Below are 20,996 nucleotides of genomic sequence, written 5' to 3' on the forward strand. Positions count from 1 at the left end.
TAAACCATTTATTTTCCTTGTGTACTGCAGCCACAATGATTGTAAACCGTGGGAAAGTATTTCCTCTCAGTCTTAAAAGAGGGCTTTATGCCTGAGTCAGAAAGTTCATGAGCTGTCCCAATAATAGCAAACTATGAGGGAGCTGCTTCTGTGTATGTTTGTTTTATCTTCTGCTGGGGAAGATCTCCAGTTTTAATTGAATTATCGTGAATGACCGTGATCTTTTACATGTTTATAGTCATGAGTACAAGCGGAAGATTTCCTCACAGCAATCATAACAATTTCAAGAATAGTAGGTGAACGTGAAATCCCAAAAGATATCTAATTTGAAAATATTTTTGCATTCTTGGATTACTAAAAATTTTACCACAGGTGTCTCCAACCACAGTGTAGATTCGTCAAATCACAATTTACAATGGAAGCACATATAAATATTTAATATTTTCCCAGGTGTCTTTTGCAGCTCCATATGTGTCCTACATTATTGTATGATTTTTTTAACTGTTGGCTATTTGCACTCTATATATATCTTTTTTGTGTGTATAACACTGTGCACATCAAATATGTACTATCCAGTATGTGTCAGGTATCAAGGACACTGTTATGAACTATAGAAGCATGGCCCCTGTTCACATTGAGAGATAGCCTGGCAATATGAATATTAAACAAATACTTGCACAATTAATGTCATCTACAATTGCAACTACTAATATAAAGTAGATACACAAATTTATGTGAGTACATCATGGATCCTAACTAAGCAAAGAGCAGCATGATCTCAGACTATGAGAATAAATTTAAATGAGAAAGAACGTGGCTTAGTGGATGTTACACTTAAGCTAAAGTATCTTGAAATTTTGCTCAAGTTCTCATTTCCTAATATCAAATATACTTACATTCATACAATCTCTGTTTCAAATGATTCTTCAGTGTCACCTTCTCATTTGCTGAGCCTTTTCTATGATGCATTCATCAGTGTAATTTTAGTTTTTTATTTCTATAATATCGGAGCTTATAAATAGTCTTTGATAGGCACTATTAACCTGTAAATATAGTTATCCATTTCATTTTTTCTTTTGAATGTAACTTACTATCACTGTGGACTGTCACTGAGACTCCAGAGTATAACATTAGTAATTTTTATATTCTGGAAGTCTCTCAAAGGCTTTGGCCAACTAGCCCAGAATGCAAAGTGAAACAGAATATCTAGAAATGTAAAGTCTGCACTCCATGTTTTTCAAATATTTAGAACTTGTATTTTCTGTCACTAATGTTCTGTAACTAGTGTTTAGAAACTAATGAAGACTTTACTGTCTTTATGTGTGAATCCCATTGCAACAAAAGTCCACAGGATGGTATTATTTATCCCCAAAGACTTTCATTCTGGTTTTTAAAGCAGTGCTCTCAACCTTTTTAATGCCGCGATCCTTAACACAGCTCCTCAAGTTGTGGTGGCCCCCAACCATGAAATTATTTCCTTTCCTACTCATAACTGTGATTTTGCTACCGTTATGAATCGTAATGTAACTATCTGTGTTTTCCAATGGTCTTAGGCGATCCTGCTAGTGGTTCTTAACCTGCAGGTGTCAGAAAGCACAAATATTTACATTAGGATTCATAACAGTAGCAAAATCACAGTGATTAAGTAGCAACGAAAATAATTTTATGGTTGGGGTCACCACAACATGAGAAGCTGTATTAAAGGGTCGCTGCATTGGAAAGGTTGAGAACCACTGATATAAAAGAATGCACTTGCACCAAGTCCTCTAAGAGCCCAAAGCACCCTTTGCTGTATACGCACTTTGGTGTTGTGCATTTGCTATTACTTTAAAACTTCTGAGTGATCCAGACATGGGCAGTTTTCCTGTTCCCAAGGCAGAGTAAACCAAGTAACTGAGATTGAGCATTTGAAAATAATTATGCCAAACAAAAGACCACTAAAGAGAAAATAAAAAACACCACAATCTTGCAATGAAAAGAAATGTAGATGTTATTAACTAAAATAAATCCTTTTAAAGAAGTACTATTATTTTACTATAGAAACAACTAAGAGGTATTGGCAGTTCTATGACTTTGATTTCAATGTATGGTTATACGCATACTTTTTCCATTCAAACGTTGAGTCTGTGATCACCTTATTTCAAAAAAGCATGATTTTAATTTTAATCCAATGAAAGATATGTTTGAGGTGATAGCATTGTCCTCTCTCAATGCTCTATCAGATGCATATTGTATTTTAAATGAAATATCATGGCATTTCTCAAGAAGAGTGAACTTAAGCAAGGTGAGAATTTTTTTAAAGTGCAAAAGTTTGTGTTGTTTTCCCTCCTTAGCTGACTCCCTTGTGGGAATTGTTTTGACTGTTTTTAAAGTAAATTGTAAAATAATTGAGTCCTTATTTACTTGTGCTGGGGAGTGTGGACATTCTGTGGCCTTAACCACAGAGGATGAGGCAAACTCTGCTCAGTGTCACTGAAAACGTATTAGGCTATTACACCGGGGACTAAGTGATATTTCAAAACAATTCTTTCTTAACCCTTTTTTAACTATAGTGTCCCACAGCTGCATAGATTCCCAGAAACTTTTTCTGCAAAGTGGGGATAATCATTGTGCTTATTTATCAGGTAGACATCAGGGTTAAATCTCTTTAAAAAATATGTTTGGTTATGCTTGAGAGGGCAGAAATACATTCAGAGCATAAGAAAAGGCCATGTATGTTCACTGAACAGGTGTGCTGTGCTGCCTTTACTTTCATGAACCGTGATGGCTATGATAGTGTAGGTCAACTATAGTCATTTTTAAAAAGTGCCTTACAATGCCATTATCTATTGTATATACACTGAGTGGCCAGATTATTATGATCTCTTAATGCTTAACAACCTGGCCAGTCGGTATATAGAGGCCTGGTGCATAAATTTGTGCATGGGTAGGGTCCGGCCAGCCTGGCAAGGGGGAAGAGACATGGGCAGTTGGCCTGCCTGACTTCTGGTTGAAATCCTGGTCGAGGGGACAATTTGCATTTTAGCCTTTTATTATATAAGATATACACTGAATGGCCAGATTATTATGTGTTCAGAGATCATAATAATCTGGCCACTCAGTATATATTGGACTTTATTTGGTATGGATTTCTATATCTTATTAATTTTAATCACTGCCTATTATTCTATCATATGGACTTATCAAAATATGTAATCAGTTAATTTTTTGAGTTTTGGTTACTTTATGAGCAATTTTTGTTAATAAAAATCAGAGTGCATTTATCTTATCTACAATTTACATGTTATATATATATTTTCTAAAGTATATAATATCTATATAATATCTATCAACTATATAATATTTATCATTAGTCACAGATACCATTAATGAGTAGTGTGTTCAGCATTTTTATAGATATTAACTAACTGAATACTTATACTAATCACTTCAAATAGGTACTAGTATTATTATTGACATTTTTAGATGAAAAAAAAGCAAAAGTTAATAGTTATTGTTTCACACAAGGTTATTGGCTACCATAAGTTTTAGTAGGTATTCTAAAGTCAATATTAATTTGTCTGTAACCCAAGTCTTGTGAAATAATATATTAAATGGCTAATTTTATATGGGCAGAGGCTACTTGCCAGGACAGAAACTACTTAAAAATATAAAATTTTCAAATTTCTCTTCAAAGCTCTAAAATAGTGCAAATTGTTTAAATCATGTAACAAAAACAGGTTCAGAATTGAATATTTAAATCCTCCACTTTCTGCAATGTTAGATTCTGTCCCTCCCAGCAGAAACTGCTCTTTGTAGAGTGACTCTCAGCACAGCCCAGGGTCTCCGTGGCACAGTGTGGCTCACACCTGCCACAGGGTGTTTGTCTAGAGCTGCGTATGTCCTAACATGTCTGAGAAAATGTCCACCTCTGGTTTGCAGTATGAAATACCGGTTTCTGCATAATTGTGGACAAAATGGTAACATTATTTAATCTAGTTGAAGCCCAACTGAGTTGTTTTGTTTTAAAAGCAGTTGATAATCTACATCACATCTGTCAAACACAAGGCCCGCGGGCCAAATCCGTCCCGCCAGGCCTTGCAATGTGGCCCGCACTGCGCTGTCATCACTGCACTCCTCTGCGTTTCCATCACAATGACAGTTTATGACTGTTCAGTAAACCATTTGGCCCGCGATTTAGGCTGGATTTTAGATTTTGGCCCCTTCTCTGATTGAGTTCGACACCCCTAATCTACATTGTCAGACTGAGCATTAGGGAATGGGAGAATAGAATAAACTACTCAACCAGGTCACTTAGCTCCTCTTCCTTATTAGGGAAATGCTGTCATTGTTTAGGGTCCTCTTTCATTATTTTGAAATACACCATTCAAATGCACTGAGCATTTTGAAAGATTTCCAGAAGACAATTACTGAAATTACAAACATTACTGACAATATACCATGATCTTAAAAAAAAAAAAAAAAGGAAAAGATGACTTAAAGTCAAGAACAGTAACTAACACAGTCTTACCAGAAAAGCCATCTATCCATCCACCTTTTCATTTGTAAAGTGCAGATGCCATGCTGTTTTGTTACCGTAATCAGAGGGCATGCCATCTAAAAGAATAGGGTCCAGGAAGGTCCCCAGGGGACTTCAGTAATGCAAAAAGGTTTTACATTGGAGGGAGGGACACTAGCATAGCCAGCAGGCATAAACTGAACATCCGCAACTGGCCAGACTATAAAGTTTGCACCTACTAGAAGTTATTGTACTATACTAGAGGCCTGGTGCATGAGAATTTATGCACTGGAGGGGGTTCCCTCAGACCAGCCAGCCCCCTCTCACCGTCCAGGAGCCCTCAGGGGTTGGAGGTGATCCAGCGACCAGGGAAAGGTAACCCCCCATCACACCTCTGCTGCTGCCTCTGCCAGCAGCACAAGCCTCGGCCAGCCCTGGTTACCTGAGCCTTAGCTGGCCCTGAGCAGCTGGGCAGCTGCCATCTGAAGCTTGCCTGAGTCTCGGGCTGGCCCTGGGAAGCTTGGGGGCTGGGGGTGGCCTCACCTTGCTCCACCAGCAGGGCTGAAGGGACTGGGTGCTGCCATGTTGTGGCTGTGGGTGCCGCCATATTTGAGGGCTTGGCAGTCAATTAGCATATTCCCTCCCTCCTTATTGGCTGTGGGTGCCACCATATTTGAGGGTGGGACAGCCAATTAGCATACTCACTCCTTATTGGCTGTGGGTACTGCCATTTTGCAATTGGCATGAGGGTCAATTAGCATATTCCCTCTTTAGTATATAGGACTAGAGTTTCAAGACTAAGATATGAGAGAAATGCCTAGAGCAAGGATCCTTTATCCAAGTCCCTAATGTTGGGATTGGTAAGTGAGATGTTAATTTAAAAATATAAGGAAGTTAATTGTCATATATTTGATTATACTCCTATCCCAGGATACATGGATGTCTGTTAGCAATGCTGAAAATTTTTAGAAAAATTTAGATTTCTGATAACTTGAAAATATTTTTTATATTCTGATAATTTGAAATTGTATCTTTTGCATATTTTTTCTATTGATGATTTATCATTTTCCAGTCATGTTATTAGTGACTAACATTTTAAGATTACATTATCTAAGATAACAAACAAATTTGTAATTAAGTATGCTCATTTAGACATTTATAAATATTGATAAAAATTGCCTTTCACAAAATATCTACAGTCTATATATTTCTTTCAACATTACATAAGAATATGTTTTCCCTTATCTTCATCAATGTTAGATAGCTATATGATGTGATTCTTGCTACTCTTCCCCCAAATGTCAATTAATTTTTGTTGCCTTTCTGAATGGACCCTTCATTCATTGTTTAACTTACTCGACAGCTGATTTTCTAATGTGGTGGCATATTGAACGTTAACTCTATTAATTGGTTCTTTTTAGTAGAGACAAGTTACAAAGCCTTGGGGAAGGGAGATATTTAAGAAAACATTCATTTTTATTAAATTATAAAATTTAAAGCTTCTAATAGCTTATTTAGGCAGTATTTTCTTTACTTACATAGCTGTAATACTTACTTGTGTAGATATAATATTTAGGAGATTGTTTCACTTAGATTTTACTAAATATCATGGTTATGTGGACACGACTTTGTAAAATAACGTGATTTAAGTTGCTTTATATGCATAGAATATATATATTTCCCCCAGGGCTCCAAATTTAAGTAAGATCGCAAACCCCTTGAATTTTGCATAAATGTTGCCTAGCTTTTGTTTTCGTTGTTGGAAATTAAAAAAATATATATTTTTTCAGTCTTTTATGAAGTTATGTCCTTCAGGTTGCATTCAGAATGGTACAGAAAAATGCACCAGAGGAAGCACCCATGCCTGTTTGTCAGACGGAAATAGAAACATATTTCATAAAGAATCAAAATGTGACAATTGACTAAATGACTGTAGGCTACAACAGCATCTGCTGGACGTTCAGTGTTTGCTGATAAGAGGCCTGCCTTCTATTCCCAGCCATCCTTCAGAGCAGTCCTGACAAGTGTAAAACTGTATGTGCACAGATGCACATACATCATGGGAGACTAGCTTTACATTGTCAAAAAGCTAACTTCTTTCTGTGCAGCTCTTCCTGTGAGTCACTAGCAATAAGTTCTTCATTTTTGTTTCAAAGAAATTGAATAAGTGAACCTGAAGCTTTAAGGCAGGCGTCTTCAAACTATGGCCCGCGGGCCACATGTGGCCCGCAGAGGAGTCTGATCCGGCCCGCCAGGTTTTTTGGGCAGTGAGCACAGCTGAGGTGTTACAGTAGGAATTAGTAGTTCATATAGTCCGGCCCTCCAGCTCTCTGAGGGACCGTGATCTGGCCCCCACTTTAAAAAGTTTGAGGACCCCTGCTTTAAGGTGACATACTAAAATTTTACCTGTTTGTATGTAAAGATAATAGTTACCTTTGCTCTGCAACTGATAGCACTCTTGATGCCTAGCTTTACACTGTAGAAGTGAGAAGGCACTGGAAAATAAGGAGAAGAGAGGGAGAGCCAGAGCATCATCTTACTGAAGGTTTTCATGTGGTTGGGCCTTGGACCAAAAAGTCAAGAGTAACTGGGTAGAGTCTAGCCTCACTCTACTTTCAACTCTCGATGGTCTTTAAATTTAACTGCCCTTCCCTCCTGTAACAGTGTTTTTTTCCTGTCACCTAGCAGAAACAGACAAGCTTTTTGGGAGGTTATATAAAATCATCGTTTAGCTTTACATATTCAAATGAACATATATTAACAAGAACATCTACCTTAGAATGTAGGCTTAAATTGGTTGTGCAAGAAATGTACTTAGAACCGTGTCTGAGACCTATTAAGAAACACATAAATATTATCTGTAATTATCATTACCCACACTATCATTACCAGAAGTGTAACTTGATTAGCAAGAGTGAATTATAGACATCTATTTTGCTTCAGGGATGACAAAAAATAGTTTTAAATACATTCAGAATAACGCAGTAATGTATCACCTAGTAGCACAACGCAGAACATAATTCCTGGGTAATCTGTTCCTGGGTGTTTGCCTCTCCTCCTCAGTGGACTCGTTCCTTAGAGGACATCCCAGAGGATCCTCTAGACTCCAGCTTCCTTTCTCTTTGGGCCCAAGTTATCAGTGACCCTATTAACCTTCATAGTTTCTTTAAAAACCTACCATTCACAGTAACTCTTGCTATTGCCTGCTAGTTCAGCAAAGCCTATATATATATATATATATATATATATATATATATATATATATATGCCTAAGTTACTGTTTGACCAACTGTTAGTGCACTGACCACTGTGGGGAAGACACTCTGACTCGTAGGTTAGTTTTCTGCTGTGGTCCAGCTGATTGAGACTGGGCAAGAGGGCCCAGACATGCCCTGGAACCCTCCCTCAGTCCCTCCTCAGCCCCCAATCTGTGCACCAGGCCTCTAGTACTAATATAAACATCTCTGAGGATTCTGAGAGAGACATACCATATTTTCCGGCATATAGGACGACTTTTGAAACTAGTGAAAAGCATGCTCAGATTGGCCAGAGTCAGAGAGGTGGTCTATTAAAAAAAGAACTGGTGTTGCCTGGGAAGTGGGGGGTAGTCTTATACAGCGAATATAGGCTGAAACCTATGTTTTAACTGTAAAATTAGGGGTCGTCTTATATGCCGGAAAATACAGTAAATGTAGTGCTAATAAGTACACCATGAAAACAGTTCTAATTCAGATAGGCCCAGACAAACCTGGATTTGAAGTTTTCACACTAATGAATGCTATGAACCTGAACCCACCCAATTAAATCTGTCTTTGTACATTGAATTATTTGCATAAAATCATCAATATAATAGGGTTTCTCGGGATGTTACATAAGACAAGAGCAAGCCCAAGCAGGCTTGGACAGATAGTAAACAAGAGGAGGGAAAATCCACATTCCAAATAACTATCTTTTCAAATAAGTTGATAATGACTATCCAAAATGTTGTTAATCTGCCTTGACAGGTCTGCTTTGCTTGAGAGAGAGCAGTTGGGTGGGCATCTAAAATTCCATCCTTAGCCCTAATGGATTTGGTTCAGTGGATAGAGAGTCAGCTTGCAGACTGAAGGGTCCCAGGTTTGATTCGGGTCAAGGGCACATGCCTGGGTTGTAGGCTCAATTCCCAGTAGGGGACATGCAAGAGGCAGCAGATCAATGATTCTCTCTCATCATTGGTGTTCTATCTCTCTCTCCCTTTTCCTTTCTCTGAAATCAATAAAAATATATTTTAAAAAATAAATAAAAATCTGTCCTTGTTTTATTTCCAGTCAGTGAAGAATGGTCACCAAATGTGGGTTTTGTTGCTTTAAATATTACTATAATGAATCACGTCTCTACTCATTTTGAAAATGATTATGTTCCATGCCCTAGAGTACTAGACCAATAGAAATCTCACTGAAATGGCAGACACCTATTTTTAAATGGAATTAATCTCCTACTTTATGCCTCAAATAATCCTTAACAACATATATTATACCTGATATCCTGTGCCCTCTGAGGCCTGGTAGCAGAGCGATATAAGGAGTTTATGCCGTAACGCCCTGTAGGATGTTAGATAATCAATGCCCTTTCATTCCGAGTCATAGAATTAAAGGGGCACTTTACAGGGGCCGGAAATCCAGTGTGATAGGATGGAGATATATTGTCATCTCTGCTTCTGTTCCTGATTTTCTCTGACTATTGGAATAAGTGGGGGGGAAATTGATGTTTGACAGTTTAATTATCATGAATCAAATTCTAAGGCTCTATTGATTTGGCCAAGAAAGAGTACATGTTAGGTTAAATCTCAGAATTTGAAATTGCCACTTAATAAAACTTGTTACTCCACTGCCTTCCTCTGAAAACCATCTGACTTACTTTGAGAACAAACATGGAATCAATGGCGACACTAATCTCTGTGATTCCCCCAAGTGAAGTGGCATCGCCTGTGGCTTATTATTTGGGAAAGAAGATGTGTTGATTTAGCCCCTCCTGCTCCAATGATCATATCAGGATTAGAGCCGATAGAAGAACCCTGCCAAGTGCAATTGCAAACTTATCTTTACAAACCAGGGGAGTCATTGTACATGGGATTAAAAGACTCACCAAGAAAAACACACATTGCTTGGCAAAGCCCTTCTCCTCCAAAACACGATGAGCTCAGAGCCAGTGTCAAGTATTTTTGTAACATTAATAATTTAGGTATTTTGAGTTTTCTGGGGGAGGTGGGAGTGCAGTGATTATGTTTGAGGAATTCTCGGAGCAAGATTTATGGGGCATGCCTGTGATGTTTTATGAAATGCTTCCTCCGACCTCGCTGTCCTGGGAATCCTGAGATTCCAAATGAAGCCAGGAAGCCCATTTCACTGAAGAACCTTCCTTCAGGGAGCAATTCATCTGTAGCCACTTTCCAAAGTCTGGGATGGTCGCTCCTCAATTCACTTCTCAAAGCCTTGGCGCATGAATTGACCCCTGGGCCCATGCACAGGGCACTGTGAGGGGTTTGGGGTAAGAGAGTATCTTTACACCTGACACAGCTGAGCATTTTTATTTCTGCATGTTGGTTAATTCTGTCCACTCCACTATAATCAGGGATTTCTGGCATCTCTGATTCACTCTTTATGGCCCACTTCTGAATCCAAATGTGCCCACTAATCAAGAAGAGTGATTATAAACACTCCCATCTGCTTGACCTTGCATGCTGGGTGCAGAATCTCTGGCAAGCGCACTCATATTCATAAATTTGGGCCAAACTAAAATTGTGTTCAAGTCTAATTTTGCGCAGCTTTCAGAAACCACTGACAGACACACTTCTGGTTTTATCCTAAGTGATAAACTAGAAAAAATGTACAGGCCTTACATGAAAGTCTTCTGCTTTGACTTTGTCATTGATTTGCAGAGCATGATGGAGTCCGGTTCAGTCCGGAGAAATGAGGAGCCATGAGGGTGAGCTTGAATAGTGCTGCTTCCCTCTTGCAATGTGGCCAGCCGTTCAGGAGAGGTTGTTGAAGAAACTTCAGAGAGGAGAGGGAGAAATGAAATGTCTCTCTCCATTCCTCTCTTAAATCAATGAAAAACATATTTAAAATACACTGAACAGGTTGAGTCATGAGCAAGCCCATCTGGTTTACCAGTACGTGCTCATAGGTTGTTAACTTGTTTCATTTTTTAAAATATATTTTTATTGATTTCAGAGAGGGAGAGGTCAATGATGAGAGAGAATCTTTGATCATCTGCCTTCTGCACACCCTCTACGGGGGATCCAGCCCACAACCCAGGCCTGTGCTCTGACTGGAAATCAAACGATGACCTCCTGGTTCCTAGGTCTACACGCAACCACTCAGCCATGCCAGCTGGGCACTTGTTTCATTTTGAAAGAAGATTTGCAAATTTTCCTATGGGTAAGGAAAGAGAATTTTGAAACCTTGGACATTTTTACTTACACAATAAGCCCCAATTACTTACAAATTAAATGCCCTAATAAATAGAAAATTGATCTAAGGAGAATTGTATTATTTGTTATGGAATTTTAAAGAGAACAATTCCTGATGATGGTCATTATAGGTTCTAAATCGTCAGTGTGATCATGAGGCAAATGCTCGCCCTGAACTCTGAAGACACGGGCTGAAGGGCTTCACCTCCCGTTTGAGCGGAGCAGGTGAGGGTCCCAGCATTTACAAACCTTATTAAACCAAGAGTTGGAAAAGAAATAAGTATTATGGCATTGATTATATTATTAGATAACGTTGCAGTTCACCTCTATTTCTGTTATTGTCCTCTTCCTTATCTTTTTTTCCCCTGCTTCCTTTTGTTATGTTGTTCATCAAAACAAAGCTGAAATGCAGAGCAGTGTGTGGTAACGCATTTATCCCAAACATTGATTTGTAATATTGATTATATTTTAAAGTTTTCATACATTAAGGGATTAAAAAGTGGAAAATGAGGGTGTTTTTTTCCCCCCCTGTATCCCTAATTATCTGCCATTTTTACTGATTAATGAAAACCATAGCAAGAATGCATATTATGCTTTGTTGATATGTATTTTATTTTATTTTTTTAATCCTCAACTGAGGATATTTTTTACATTGATTTTCAGAGAGTGAGAAGGAGGGGGCAAGGAAGAGAGAGAGAGAAATATCGATGTGAGAGAGACACATCAATCGATTGCCTCCTACATGCACCCTGACAGGGGGACTGAGGTGGAACTTGAAAGCCAGATACAAGTATGTTCCCTTGACTGGGAATGGAACCCACAATCCTTGCATGTGTAGGCTGGTGTTCTAACCACTGAACAAGGCTGGCCTGAGTTGCTAATAAGTAATTTAAATGAGTAGCTGGAAATTATGTTACATGACTTTTAAGTTATTTACTTAACATTGTTTATATTATCAGAGTGAAATTTGCTTTCTTTATAACACAGAGAGTAATCTGAAGGGAAAAAAGTTATATAAAAACACCTCTGTTAAAAATCTAATCTTCATCATACTCAATGGGCAAAAACTAAAATTGTTTTCCTTAAGATCAAGAACAAAACAGGGATGTCCCCTTTCACCAGTTTTAGTCATGTAGAAGTCCTAGCCATCACAATCAGACAGGAAGAAGAAATAAAATATATCCAAATTGGAAAAGAAGACATAAAACTGTCATTATTTGCAGATGACATGATACTGTATATAGAAAACCCTAGAGATGCCACCAAAAACTGGTAGAACTGATAGATGAATTCAATAAAGTATCAGGTCACAAAATTAATATTCAGAAATTGGTGGCATTTTTACACACAAATAATGAACTATCAGAGAAACTAAGAAGCTAATTCCATGTACAGTAGCAACAGGAAAACAAGGTACCTAGAATAAATGTAAGTAGGTAAGACACCTGTTCTCAGAAAGGTACTAAAGAAATAAATTGAGAAAAACACAGATAAGTGGAAGCATATATCCTGTTCATGGACAGGAAAAAGTAACATCATGAAAATGGCCATACTCCCCAAAGTGATCTGTAGATTCAATGCCATTCTTATCATAACACTCATGGCATGTTCTCAGAACTAGCAAATATTTCAGAAATGTATATGGAACCCCAGAAGAGCCCAGATAGCCGCAACATGCTTGAGAGAGAGAAAGTTGGAGGAATCACGCTACCTGATTGGAGATCTGATCCATAATTCAGCTTCTTCTGTCACTTCCTGGCATGCTCTGGTTATGCACATAGTCATTCCTTTTGAAGATTATTCACTAAGGAAGAAGTTACCTAAATATCCATAGATGGCCACACATCTCAAATTAGTAAGCATACAAAGGCATAATGCCCATTCCCCATCTCCACCATCCCTAATCCCTGACAGCCAGTTACCCATTTCTATGATTGTTTCATTTCAAAAGTGGTGTATAATGAATGTGTCCAATGTTTTACAGTTGGTACTGACTTTTGTCACCACAGATAATTTTCTGGCAATTCATCCGAATTGTTGTGGCATCAATCATGTTTGTTTGTTTGCTTTCTGAGTAGGAAATACTACTCAGAAAAAACAAGTTTGTTTTATTTTTTATCCATTTACCCATTGAAGGGCATTTTTGCTGTATCTGGTTTTGGGGGCTGTTACATATATTGGTACAGTGAATTGTGTACAGGTTTGTGTCTGAACATAAGTTTATTTCTCTGAGAGAAATCTTCAGGGGAACAGTTGTGGGAACATATGTGTATTTTACACACGGCAAGCTGTTTTCCAAGAGTGGCTGTTTCCTTTGGCATCCGCCATGGTGATATATGAATGATCCCCTTTCTCTGCCTCCACCCCAGCATTTTGGAGTCTCGCTTTTATGGCAGCTGTTCCAAGGGCTGTCTGGTGATCCAAAGAGGAGTCTCAATTGGCCTTTTCTAATGCTGACATTGTTTAGCACTTTTCCTGTGTCTATTTGATATTCATGTATCCTTTTAGGTAAAATATCACTTCATGTCTTTTGTCCACTTATTAATAGGATATTTTAATTATTGAAGGCAGAGTATTCTTTATATGTTCTAGATACTCGTCCTTTTTTAGTCTCAGCCTTTGCAAATACATTTTTCTCCTGAATGTAGCATGTCTTTTTATCCCTTTTGCAATGTTTTTAACAAAACAAATATTTTAAAATTTGCATTAGGTCCAACTTACCAATTTTTTATTTTATGGATCATACTTTGGGTACCAAGCCTAAGGACTCTGCTTAGTCCTACACTCCCAAGATTTTCTCCTGTGCTATCCTAGATGTCTCAGAGTCTTACATATTATACTTAAATCTACAACCTAATTTGGACTAATTGTTATTCAAGAGGGTTAGTTGAGATGTTTTCCTCCCTCTCTTCTCCACTTCTCTCTCTCTCTCTCTCTCTCTCTCTCTCTCTCTCTCTCTCTCTCTCTCTCTCTCTCTCTCTCTCTCATTCTTCTTTGCTATGGAAAAAATCTAATTGCTCTATTATCATTTGTTATTCCTCCATTTGAACTTCATAAACTGTCAGTTGGACATATTCATGTGCACTGTTTATGAGTTCTCTAATTGGTTTCAGAGATCTAGGTATTTTGTCTCTCTTCAGTCACCTTACAGCCTTAATTAGGCTGACTATGTAATAGATCATGCATCTAGAGTGCATCCTTCCACTCTCTATTTCTGTTCAGAGTTGTTTTACCAACCCTAGTCCCTTTGCTGTTCCTTATACATGTTTAAATACTGTTGTCTCTGTACATAAAATATCTCGCTGGGGTTTTAACAGAACATGTGTTAAGCCTAGATCAATTTGAGGATGTTTGGCAGCTTTACTGTGTGGAAGCTTCCAGTCAATGCACACGATGTGGTTTTCCCCTTATTTAGACCTCTCAGCATTTTGGTTGTAGTCAGTCTCTATCTTGCAACATTTTGTGAAATTTATACGTAAGTATACCCAGCAATTGTAAGTGATGTTGTATTATCAATTTCAGTTTCCAGGTGTTCATTGCTAGTATGTAGAAACATAGTTATGTTTATATATATATGGTATGTTAGTGGCTCCTCAGGATAAATATAGAGATAGATATAAAGAGAGATACAGAGATATATACAAATACATCTAGATTGCTTTTGAGTGTCTTAATATGGATTCAGTGTCTCATAGAGTTAAATAGATATAGATGGATGAATAGGTAGCTACATATTCATATAGACATTGTGCATATACATGTACAGGATTACAACTATGTAAAGATAGATATACATATCCATCTAGAGCTGTAGTGTTTTTGAGTGTTTTGAGCTCTTTCTTTCATCTGAAATGGTTTTGCACGTTTAACTTGAATATTTTTGCTTTGTCTTAAAGCTTTTCCTCCATTTAATCCAATAAATCATTTATATTAGTACATTTATCCATTAATTAAAAAAATACATTCAATGAAGGCATTCCATATACTGAGGATATGGATGTGAGCATTGGTTTCATTATTAGTGAAAAAGGAGATAGCAATTTGCACATTTTTAGGCTCTTGGCATATAAGGTGGTGTTTGTGGAAGAATCCATCCGAAGTCAGTGCTTCTCAAACGTTAATGTGGGGATGTTGTTACAGACAAATCCTGAGTCATTGGGCATGGCATAGGGCCCGGACCTTTACATTTCTAGAAAACCAGTCAACGTGCTACAATTTGAGTGTCAAAGCCTTTGGTAACTTGAACTAAATATATTATCTTTGGGCATTCTATGCTAATGGTCTTTTGTTATATGACAACTTTAATAAGATCTCTTGAAAATAATATAAATCAAGTTAAACACAAATCTGGATAATGTGTACTCTGTATAAAAATGCATAAATATTTATTTTTGAATAATTATATCACCACCATTATTGTTTTTATTTTTTATTTTATTTATTTTTTTTAAATATATATTTTATTGATTTTTTTACAGAGAGGAAGGGAGAGAGATAGAGAGCTAGAAACGTCAATGAGAGAGAAACATTGACCAGCTGCCTCTTGCACACCCCCTACCGGGGATGTGCCCGCAACCAATGTACATGCCCTTGACCGGAATCGAACCTGGGACCCTTCAGTCCGCAGACTGATGCTCTACCACTGAGCCAAGCCGGTTTTGGCTATTGTTTTTATTTTACTTTTCAATTAGCTCCACAAAATCTGAAGACAGAATTTGTGGCTTTGCCAACTCCAAATATGTTTTCAGAAAATGAATAATGCGAAACTGTTTGACTCTTTAAGTAGTACACATTTTCTTGAAGGTTTTCTCTAAAATATTTATTTAAAATTAGGACAAACCTAGATATATTCTGATTTACCTCGTATATATGATGTGCATTAATTTTTTAAAGAATATCACATTTTGTGTAAAGATAAATTACTGAAGTTCCTTTTTCTTTATGCCATTCAAGTATTCCTATTCTTACTTGTTTGATAATCTATTACTTTATAGCTTTTTATCATACTTTGTGTAATTTCTATAATTTTCTTTGCAATATTTAATTGCACTGCAAATCTGTAATTCATTATCTGTATAACATTTAAAAATACCTGACTGTTGATCTCCTAGTGGCTCTGAACCCCTAATTACCATATTTTCCGGCGTATAAGATGACTTTTGAAACAAAAAAAAGTCAACCGAAAATCGGGGTCGTCATATACGCTGAGTATATCCCGAAAAATGTCTCGATATGCCGCTAAACGAATTTTCTAACTCGATCCCACACCAATCACTGTAAGGCTGCTCGGACCGCCTCTCTACCTCAGCCAATCCAAGCAGGCTTTTTATGCATGCAAATTATACATGTTCTGTACCTGAAGCTACACTGTGTTCTAGTAAAAAGCCTGCTCAGATTGGCTGAGTCAGAGAGGCGGTCTATTAAAAAAAGAACTGGTGTTGCCTCGGAAGTGGGGGGTAGTCTTATACAGCAAATATAGGCCTAAACCTATGTTTTAAATGTAAAATTAGGGGGTCGTCTTATACACCGGAAAACACTGTATTCAGAAATGACTACACCACTTAGAATACTAATAAAACTTATGACTATGCTTTTCTAATTTATTGATCCCAAGGAGAAAATTGGTCTTTATATTAAATAGCTCTGCATCTTGTTGGAAATGGAAATAGAACCATCTTTAAAAATAAAAATATTTGAAGTTATTTTTAAAATACAAATAGTATAAGAATTTAGCTTCTATGGAGAAATTGAAATTACCACCCTCCCATTCTAAAATTGAGCATTGCACCCAATTCTCTGATAGATTATGCTTTTCAAGTTGAATTTTCATTGCTATTACCCCAGCAACTTTCAATATCAACCAGTCAGCAAAGTTTTATTAATCTTTCACCTCTAGTAATTCACATAGTATCCCCTAAATGGTGTATTTATGAAATAAAGTTACACAGCAATAATTTCTTTATTTTTATTTTTTTAATTTCTTTTTATTGTTGAGAATATTCCAGAAGTCTTCCATTGCCCCCTGCTCCTGCCTCATCCCTGGCTTTTGCCACACTATTGTCCGAGTCCATGGGCGATGCAAACATGCACATACATTCTTTGGTTAATCTCTCCCTACCCCATGCCCTCTGAGATCTGTCAATTTGTTCCATGCTTTCATATCTAAGGTCCTATTTTGTTCATCAGTTTATTTTGTTCCTTAGATTCCACATATAAGTGGAATCATGTGATACTTGCCTTTCTCTGACTGGCTTATTTCACTGAGCATGATACTCTCCAGGTCCCTCCATGCTGTCTCAGAGGGTAAGAGACCCTTCCTTTTTACAGCTGGATGGCATTCCATGGTGCGAATGTACCACAGCTTTTTATCCACTCTCCTACTGATGGGCACCTGGTTTTGTCCAGATTTTAGCTCTTTAAAATAGCACTGCCGTGAACATAGGGGTGCATATTTTCTTTCTGGTTGGTGTTTCAGGGTTAGGGTGTATTCCCAGAAGTGAGATTGCTCAGTAAAATAGCAGTTCCAATTTTTAAAATTATCATTATTTTAAAACATATTTATTCATTGATTTCAGAGAGGGAGAGAGAATTAGAAACATCAATGATGAGAGAATCATTGAGTGACTGCTTCTTAAAGCGCACACCCGGGCCTGCGCCCTGACCAGGAGTGGAACCATGACCTCCTGGTTCATAGGTCAATGCTCCACCACTGAGCCACACTGGCCAGGCTCTATCGTTATTATCGTTATTTTATGTGTATATTCTATACTGAGAAAAAGGGAACCCTAGCACACTGCTGGTGGAAAAGCAATACATTTTTAACTACAGGCACTCAAATGCTTTGCTTTGTAGAGCTACACATTAACTTCAGTTGAAGTTTTGTAATCCATCATCTAGCTTGGGTGTCAATACAGTTGCCTTTGTTCATTCTGATTTTCAAGTAAAGTTACCTTCTTAAAAATTGTTCAAGTATAACATAAATAGTCAAGTGTAATAACCCTCAGTTTTCTTGCTCCTTGTATATGATAGTGTCTGTATAAGCTTTATAAATTTGTTGCAGTTTAAAATAATAAAGAAATATTAGTTTCTTATTAAGTAAATTCCATTCATTCACAGTATTTCTGGAGCTTTTCTTTAGGAATCAATAAAGGCCACGAAGAAGCAACATAATAAAGTTTGTCTTTATTAATTAATTTAAAATTGCATCTCATCTCTGGCCTCAGATATTTTTATTACAGTTATTCACCATAGCAAGCCGCATGCTTCAATAGAAATTAGGACGAAGGGAATCTTACCCTTTGCAACAGCATGGATGGGCCTGCTGTGTGTCATGCTAAGTGAATTAAGCCAGTCAGAGAAAGACAAGGACCATATGATTTATTTTATATGTGGAATCTAATGAAGAAAATAAACTAACAAATAAAACAGAAACTGACTCATAGAGACAGAGAACATACTGACAGCTGTCAGGGGAAGGAGGTTTTGGGGACAGGCGAAAAGGTGAAGGGATTAAGCAAAATAAATAAAAATAAAACTCAGACACAAAGGGTAAAGGGGAGATAAATGGTGATAAAAGAGAAAATAAACCACAAAAATTTAAAAATAAAATAAATTACCAGTGCCAAGTTTCCACGTAAAGATTTATTGATAATCAGAAGTCAGATTGAAGAAACAAACAAAGCAGTGCGTGCAGTGCCTAGTATGTAACACACAGGCATGACCAGTTACCATGGATAACAGTGACCTCAGGTCTGAGGCGCCATAACTGAAAGTCTCCATGACAAGAAAAATAAACTCTCTAAGATAGAAACGTCATGCTCATTTTAACTTAGCTTTTGGCAGAAGGTGGGATATATAAAAGTGGCAAAAACCAGTTTGTTAGGTCTCTACTTTTGCCTCAGTATTTGTATTATCATTTTAATTTATTTATTAATTTATTTTGCTACTACTTCATCACTTTTCCATCCCTCAAGAACACAGGTATGATACATAAATAAATTTTGTGTTTTCTGTTAATGGGATAAAGAAGTTGGGAAAATTTATATGCAGAGCAAAAAATATGCTACTACAGTTCACCTTACAATGATTACAAAAATACTATAAGTGTCAAGGTAACTATTTCTCCATTTTATCAATAAGCCATCTTGGAAAATCAATACCCATTTCTTCCTTTATGAATTATGTTACTATAAACAAGAAGTTTATATTTTCCCTAAAGGCTCACCCCTGTTGAGTGCTACACGATTTTACATTTATTTTATATTGTGAGATACTGAATGGAAATTACTGATGAGTTATTGAGATAACAGTAATTCTTCTGTTCCCTTAAATCAATTTTTAAACTTGCTTCTAACAAATTCCCAGGTATTGAGGATGCAGGACTGGAGGTCACACTTTTAAAAACATGCTCCCTGCAGTCTATAAATATCCAATCTAATAAAAGAATAATATGTAAATTGAGCATCACTTGAACACACAAGATGGCTGCCCCCATGTAGACACAAGATGGCTGCCACAAGATGGCGATCAGGGGAGGGCAGCTGGGAGGACAGTTGTGGGCAATTAGGCCAGCAGTGGAGGGCAGTTGGGGGCAATCAAGCCTCCAGGGGAAGACAGTTAGGGTAGGGGTGACCTGGCCAGCAAAGGAGAGAGGTTGGGGGTGACTGAGCCTGCAGGAAAGGGCAGTTGGGGAGGGACCCAGGTCTTCAAGGGAGAGCAGTTAGGACTCACCTGATCTACAGGGGAGGGCAGTTAGAAGCAAACAGGCTGGCAGAGGAGCAATTAGGCACCAATCAGGCTGGCAAGGGAGTGGTTAGAGGATGATCAGGCTGGCAGGGAGAAACGTTATGGGCAATCAGGAAGGGAAGGCAGGCAGGTGAGCAGTTGTGAGCCAGCAGTCCTGGATTGTGAGAGGAATGTCTGATTGCCCATTTAGGTCCAATCTTACCAGGATCAAGCCTATCCTACCGGGATCAGGCCTAAACGGGCAGTTGGAAATCCCTCAAGGGGTCCCCAGTTGGAGAGGGTGCAGGCTGGGCTGAGAGGCACCACACCCCCATGCATGAATTTTGTGCACTGGGCCTCTATTAAAAATATATTAAGAAATATTTCATTCATATTTTTTCAATCTTATGAACATCATGGTTACCAGGAAAAATATTAAAATAATTTATGATGAACAAATAGTGATAAAAATCATATAAAAATGCAAATAGCATTCATGAAATATTGAGAGTTAGGTCAAAGTGTGATAAGTAATATAAAATCCAACTCAAACTGGCTTCAACAAAACCTGATTTTATTGATTTGAGGAACGATAAAGTCCAAGGATAGTGCTGGGTTCAGTCCAGACTAAATGTAAGGACTCAGATCATGTCACCAAGGTCACAGGGCCAGGTTCTGACGAGTGCCTTTCCCTGGGCCAATAAGCACCGACATCTCCTGCCCCTATCTAACGGTCCAATAGCGTGAGGGCAGCTGGAGCCTCTCATCCTCCGCACGCATGAAAGAAAACAGAGCACGTGCTGAATGTCCCACTGGCTGTGATGACATCTTCTCACGCCTGATTGGCTCTGCTTGGCTGTCATGCCCATCCACCGAGACTACCAGGCTGGGACACACTGACTGAGCCAGAGAAGGAAATCCAAGGCTACTTCTGCTCCAGAGATGGGATAATCCTCCCCAAACATAATGAGTCCAGAGCCAGAGTGTTCATTCCTGAGCCACAAGCAGCTCTTTAGTCCCTTGAGTGTGGCTCTTCCACAAAACATCGTGTGCGGGCGCACAAGTAGTGCCAATGAAACGTCGTGGCCCATGCGCAGAAGTTGGTTTTTGGCTCTCCAAAGAAATGTCAGCCCTTGTACTGTTGATATTTGGCTCTGTTGACTAATGAGTTTGCTGACCACTACCCTAGAAGAAAACTGAGATACCAGTTTATCTAAAGTAGGGGTGTCGAACTCAATCAGAGAAGGGGCCAAAATCTAAAATCCAGCCTAAATCGCGGGCCGAATGGTTTACTGAACAGTCATAAACTGTCATTGTGATGGA

Source organism: Pipistrellus kuhlii, unplaced genomic scaffold, assembly GCF_014108245.1.
Source record: "Pipistrellus kuhlii isolate mPipKuh1 unplaced genomic scaffold, mPipKuh1.p scaffold_m20_p_3, whole genome shotgun sequence".
Lineage (NCBI taxonomy): Eukaryota > Metazoa > Chordata > Mammalia > Chiroptera > Vespertilionidae > Pipistrellus > Pipistrellus kuhlii.